This window comes from Poecilia mexicana, unplaced genomic scaffold (genome assembly GCF_051168715.1).
Source record: "Poecilia mexicana isolate PSO_F unplaced genomic scaffold, ASM5116871v1 scaffold_20, whole genome shotgun sequence".
Lineage (NCBI taxonomy): Eukaryota > Metazoa > Chordata > Actinopteri > Cyprinodontiformes > Poeciliidae > Poecilia > Poecilia mexicana.
Window position 1 is genome coordinate 10,076,548 of NW_028263389.1, and position 6,740 is coordinate 10,083,287.

Genomic DNA, 6,740 nt, shown 5'->3' on the forward strand with positions numbered 1-6,740 from the left:
TGTTGTGATCAAGAACCTGTCTCGATGAATGTCGCTGCATTGCATCGCAGCATCCTTTAATGTCAAGTTAAGCAATCTCATTCTGCTAGTCGTAAACTCAGTAAGCTTTCGAAATGTAATTAATTTATGAGTAGTGTTAAGCCCTGAATGCACAATTGTCTTTTTACTCCTATTGAATGATTACACGTCTCAGACCTTATATAATAGAGAAGCTACTCTCCCGGTAATGGATAGTCTCACTTCAGATTTTGATTTGAAATATTGTAAGATTAATTGCAGGGTTGGTGAAGTTAATAAAAGCAGCTTCGGTACTGAATGTGCAAACTGCAACCTGTATATTTTCCAAAGCCTCTTCCAGCTCGGGCCCAGAGCCTGGTGATATCCCTTCAGGCAGCTTCTGCAATGAGACGCCTCAGACAGTGAGAGACACAGAATTAGAGTCGTAACAGAATCAACACAAAAATATGCTGGAACCACTTAACAAAAAAAAACAACAGAAAAACATTGCATTTAATTTAAATACAGAATTAAAATAATGCCAACATGATGTTGAGAAGGCAGTAAGAACATGCAATAGAACCGAACAATGGGAAACCTACTTTATTGGCAGAGAAAGTTAACTTTCTCTGCCAATAAAGTAAGTTTGTCTGTGGATGCTGTATGGAGCTGAAAGTATCGGTGTGTAGGATACGGGACATGTATATGTGGTTCCGACTGAGCTGTTGAGAATCCGGTTACTTTAACAGCACCCAGCGGTGCGTAGGCCCTCACTAATGTAAACCTGAGCTGTCCAAGCTTGGAGTGCACGAAACGATAAAAAGAAACTGCGCCGACTCCAAAATATCTCTTACCTGCGTAAAAAAAAAAAAAAAAAAAGTCTCAAGATTCCACTGCTTCTCAAACATCTCAGCATTCACTGCAAAAGAGGAATTCATCCGAAATTGGTCTAAACATTAAGCCTGTCGCTGATAACAAAATTAGGCTGTCAGTTTGCGGAAAGTGAGCGACTTCCTGGCTTGTTTCTTCACAAATTTTGTCGTTTCAGAAAATGGAGGAAACGACAACACATTTCTATTTTTTTATTTTTTCTCTCCCTTACTCACAGCTTTTTGTTTCGAGAAACCAAAAGCCTGTAATTAGGGTATGTTACGAGCTTTCGGGGAAAACACTTTACCAGCAAAGACAGAGCAAATTAGGATTTAGTTCGATACCCAAAGGTACCGTTCTCATAAAATGACCAACTAAGATACAGAAGCGTTCCTTCGGGTGTACCTTCGCTGTGTTTATGCAGATGAATGAGATTCCGTATTGTTCCGAGTTAATATTTTCTTTATATTTAAACCCGTATTCTTGCTTAAACAGATGAAACATGTCTATAGCGAGGGAAAATAATGCTTGAAGAGATGGACCCAATTGCCACTGCTCCCAACATCAATAAGGAAGTTTACTTCATCTTTATCCTACCCTTGGTGTGTCTGGCCCTCATCAGTCTGTTATAATGGTCTCTGGGTGTGTTATATAGTAGTTTTAGGGCAGAATCCATCCAAAAGGTAGTGAGCAAATGGACAGGAGTGAGGTAATAAAATGCAGGGCCAGAGTCCAGGGGGTCATCTCTCTCATTTTCTGCTGATATTCTGGCTGGACGTATTTGTCTTTGTCCTCCCCTCTGTGGTCCATGATGGATAGCAAAAAGAATATGGCTGATGGTGAAATATTTCCTCTTCTTTTAGGGTCTTCTTTTTCTTCTTTTTTTTTTTCCCCCGAAGATCACCATTAGCAAAGTGGCAAAGTTAAGGGTTGGAGAGATGAACTCTGTGAAATTCAATCATGGGAATTGAAGGTTTGGAGGCGTGAGGTCTTGGCCCCATGGGCGGCTTGGGAGATTGCCTCAGATTAATTAATGTCAAAAAATGGAGCAGGTTCAGGCCGTAGAGCACAATTAGATATGGGACTGCTGGGCATGATGTTCACTATTCAGTGTGGAAAAAAAAAAGAAAAAAAAAGGAGAAGAAGAGGTGATGCCTGCTGATATTTCCCCCTGTGTGCGAGGAGGATATTTCAAATTTGGAGTTAGTAATTTGGGGCATTGAGAAGTTATTTAAGTGGAAATGGTTTGGGCAAAATCTGCCCATGGCTAAGCAGACAGAAAAATACAGACGCTTATGACTGTACTCAAGTTGCATAACCATACAATGAAAAGTAAGCAGAACCATCTCTGTCTCCTGTAAAATACAACACACTGAGGGTTAAGTGGTGGTTTAAAAGGCGGATAACATTCAGTTAGAATGTACAGATGTTTTTTTCTAAAGCTTGAACTATACAATCAGTTTGGGTTTCTGTGTAAATACATCCCAAACCTCTGCAGTCAGTCTGGCTCGACTTTATCTCGTTCCTGATATTTCACAATTCGACCTAACCCTCAAGCAAATTCGCATTCAACTCCAGTCGCGTCCTCAACTTTTTGGGCACAGACAGCACACCGCTTTATGAGCAGCCTTAGATTAGGCAGGTGAATAAGCTGCATCCTGCTCCATTTAGTCCACGGGGAACTGGAATAAATCGTTCACCATCACTTTTCACAGGGAACAAAAATAAATCCTCCAGTTTTCAGCTCCAGAAAAGCCATTTGTTTGCTTCAGCACCATCCTGCGGTTGCGGGTGACTGCACCGACCTCTCACCACATGGCGCTCACTGTCCTCTCGAGTGCACACATCCACACACCTCTGTGCTCCCAAACAGAGGGGCACAAGGATCACGGTAATATTTCACACAAAAAACACACACGAGATCTTCGTCTCCGCTCTACCTGATTTGACTTGCGCTTCCGTTCCTTGGACGCAGATCAAATTCCAGAAGAACCAGAGATTTTGTCTTGCACAGCAACACAAAGTAGCAAAGGACTGGGAAGTAGAAGAGAAGTGATATAAGGTTTTCAATTTTTTTTCCACAAACAAAAAAAAGCTGGAATTTTCTAATTAAAAAATGTGGTGTGCATTTGTATTTTCCCCCCCTTCTTTAAGACCCAGTGCAACCAATTGCCTTCATCAGTCACCATATTAGTAACACAGGTTATGCAACAGTATGCACTCCACAAAAAAAGCAATAAGAAATCATATTCATATTTATTGCTTTGCAGAAGCAAAGCAAAACCGCATGTGTGGCAGAAAACCTACACCGCACATCATCCTGAACACCAAAGACCATAGCAACATCTCCACAGGGAAAGAGCAGTAGGTCATTCTACAGAGAATTAAATCAGGGATACTGACTATAGACACAAGGCAGTCTAATTCAGATTTTGATTCAACCACAAAGTTGTTTATCTTCCACATCACAATTATGCACAATTCCGTTTTAAAACACAGAAGCTTTTAGCTGCAAGATAGCATGTTGAAAAAAAAATTTTTGCAAACCACTATAAAGTAAAATAGCTTTTTGAAGACTGATTTCCATAAACGGCACCCAAGAGATAGCTGCCAACTCTTACAAAAGCAAGGAAAACATGTATAAAATGATGCTAATCAAACTCATTACTGGGATATTATAATATCTCATTATTCTCAGTAATCTACAGCCTGCTGTAATAACGAGCCTAGATGCAGAAAAGCTACTTATTAGAGAGCGCGCTCTATTAGAAATATAGATATCCATCATGTCTGCCCCTCTCCCGTAGTGGCCAGCTGCGAAGGACTGCAACGCGCTTTCCATGCTTCTCATGAGAAACGAACCTTGTTGACAGGTGGGGGGTCGGGGGGAGGGGGGGTGGGGGAGACGCCTCTGTGATTGTTTTCGTCCCACATTGGACAAGTTAATTAATTTCAATTACCGGCTTCTCGTGTTGAAGGCTAGAAGTCAGAGCTGGGAAGAATTTTGTCAAGAAGGTTGTCTCAGTTTTATTATTCCATTTATCAAAGAAGACATAGCCATACACCTGAGAGAGAGACAGTGAGAGAGAGAGAGAGAGAGAGAGAGAGAACTGTGACTTTTATTTTTTTCCCTCTCATGCAGTGCTGCTCTGCCTAAAAAAATAAAAGGTTATGAAGCAAGAACAATCCAAAAAGCATTAGTTATTGGAGGAATCGGTTTGTTTTCCCAGAATTTTAGACCATTCTGGAAAAAAAAAAAAAAAAAAGCAATACCTTTATGACTTCTTCTTTGAAAGTTCCCTCACTCCAGGAGTCATTTTCAGCCTTTCCTATCTTTGAGACATGCCTTTGGAAAAGATGAAAGTAAATGTCTAAGCTCTTCAGTCAGGGTCAAGTCAAAATGGAGAGTGTTCAAATGTCTAAAAGCAGGAGTTTGAAGGAGAACAAGAGACTTTCAAAGGATTGTAATGGCTAAATTGGCAGCAGCAGCCATGCTGAATTATTTTGGACTAAATTAAGCGACGCTATCTGGCTTCTTTTAAAGTATAACGTCTTTTTTCTATTAAAGCTCCCATGAATGTAACAACCCTCTAAGCTGAACAAACTGATCATCATGGATTAGGCAAAAAGCTTGAGTGCTGGTAAAAATAGAAAAGACACATGAAAAACTTTGAAACAATATGGACAGAATTGGTAAAAAGGCAAAGAGAGTGAAAACTTGTTAGATGTGTCATGGTGTCGAGCTTTCCCATTTTAATGTCCTTCAAAATGTTCCATTTTCATTTGATCAGAAACGATAAAAAATATCTTGTGTATCTGAATTAGCGTTCTGGTGATTTTCCCTGTGAGGCTGCATAGATCAGCTGGCAAGTTTTTGAGCAGAGGGATTAATTTATAGCGATTGTCATGTAAGAGAAAACTGAATATCACACTGAATGTTAATAGTTCACTGATATGCCGTTGTGACTCAGTGGTGAAGACTCTATTTATATACCACTTGTCCCTTAAACGCATTTCTAATTTATTTAATCTTTTTATAGTTGGTCATAATGCTTTAGTTTAAACATTTCTGTTGTAACTTTGCTTCACGTACTATCCCGAGTTTGTTTGTGTTAGCATTGTGTTGGAGTATACATCCATGCATAAGTTCTATGTAGAGCTAACGCTACTGAACTATTAAATAATTTAGAATTTGTCTTCTGTTACAAGATAAATTACTTCTGGCTGTTTCTTTGTTTATACTCACCATTGTTTGTCCCTTTGTTCAAATCCTACATCCAGAACAGTTGAATTCAGGGGCCGGCCAGGCACTTCCTATTCGCCATATTGGTTTATGATGTCACTGATTGCATCACCAGGTACAACCAATTGGAGGGGTTTTCTTTTGTTTGTTGTCTTTAAAGCTTTTGAGTTGTACTATATTAAGTGTTTTATTTTTGCAGATCATTTAGTTTTGTAAATGACTTTGTCAATAAGATTAATGATGCTCCTTTGTTTAGATTTTGTTGTTCGGTTTACCCTGATTATTAAAGGTACAGACTAATGAGGTGCAGTTGTGTTTTCAGCTCTGTACAAAACCAATAAGATTTTTGGCTACTGAAAGGTTTATAGGATGGCAGGGAACCAGGATGTCAGGAAATAAAATCCATTATGAGGAAACGTAGACTGTCTGCTGATGCTGTTTACTTATCACTTTCCTTGACACTTTTACAACAGTACTTCACATCCATCTGGATATTTTTAACACTAATGCAGACTGCTTATGTCAGACCCAGCAGCCAGCCTTGGAGTTGTCATTTATTTGCCATTCCTGCCTACCTTTCCAGCATTTTAACAAAATACCAGCATGAATGAAATGCTATTGTTATACAAATTGATTGGGGATAAAATAAATGTCCTTATGTCCTTGTTAATGCTACTGGACTGTAGAGGTGAATGGGGGGAAAAGTTAGACTATTGAACAATTAATTAAACAATCAATCAGTCTGACGTTATTCATTTACCTTCCAGTGAAAGGTTGTTATTATTATTGCTTACCAGGAGTTTATTTTTTCCCCTCAGTGCTGTGATTTATGCTTGAATCAAAGATGATGTACACAGAATCTAAATGCTTTCAGAAAATCATCGTGAGCTACAAATAAGTGCATGTTTATTATTATAAATAACATATACTTCAATGTAGATACCGATTAGCCTGCCAACCAGCAACAAATATAAGGATAGACAATAGGAACACAAAGCTTAAGAATGAAACTTTGTGTCTGAATATCTAATACTTTGATGTTTAGATGGGTGAGGTTTTGGGTCTAATTTACAATAACATATGAATTAAATAGCAGTTTACTTGATGTGTTTGAGGTTCCCTAGTGAATAATAATGGGATGGACTCTCTGGATTTTCACAGAAAAAAAAAAAATCTGTTCTTATGAGTGCTTGCAAAGAGAAGTCGCTGGAAGGTCACAGGCAGACAAACAGGGAAAGTGGACAAAACAAAACAAAATAAAGGAGACAAATACTTTCCTTGGTCCTGGTTGAGCAGGCCAGGATGGAAAAGATGAATTTAGCTACATCTAGGCTCTAAATGAAGTAAGAAAGTCCAGAAGTAAATGGTTGATAAAAAACGACTTAACCTTAAACAAAGCGGTGGTACTACAATTTAAGTAGCTCATAAGCAAATAAATACTCCAAACAAACAAATCATAGTTTTAATACCAGCAACACCATGACGCTAGTTAGTGTGCACCAAAGTCTGTCAATTTAAATGACCAACTCAATTCGTTTCACTGATCATCAAAATCAAATAACATCAAACTTTTATCTGAAGATTAATTTTTAACCTTTGCATTTTTAAAATGCAATTACTGTAAACCAAA

General features: G+C 38.6%; 1 protein-coding gene across 1 annotated transcript in view; it reads right to left on the bottom strand.

Annotated features, from left to right (window-relative positions):
- Positions 1-5,212, bottom strand: part of sema5a (sema domain, seven thrombospondin repeats (type 1 and type 1-like), transmembrane domain (TM) and short cytoplasmic domain, (semaphorin) 5A) — a 157,738-nt gene extending 152,526 nt beyond the window's left edge. The window contains exon 1 of the mRNA XM_088001156.1: positions 5,114-5,212. The gene's annotated coding sequence lies outside the window, so the exon portion shown is untranslated. The remainder of the gene's footprint in view (positions 1-5,113) is intronic.
- Between the last annotated feature and the right edge of the window lie 1,528 nt (positions 5,213-6,740).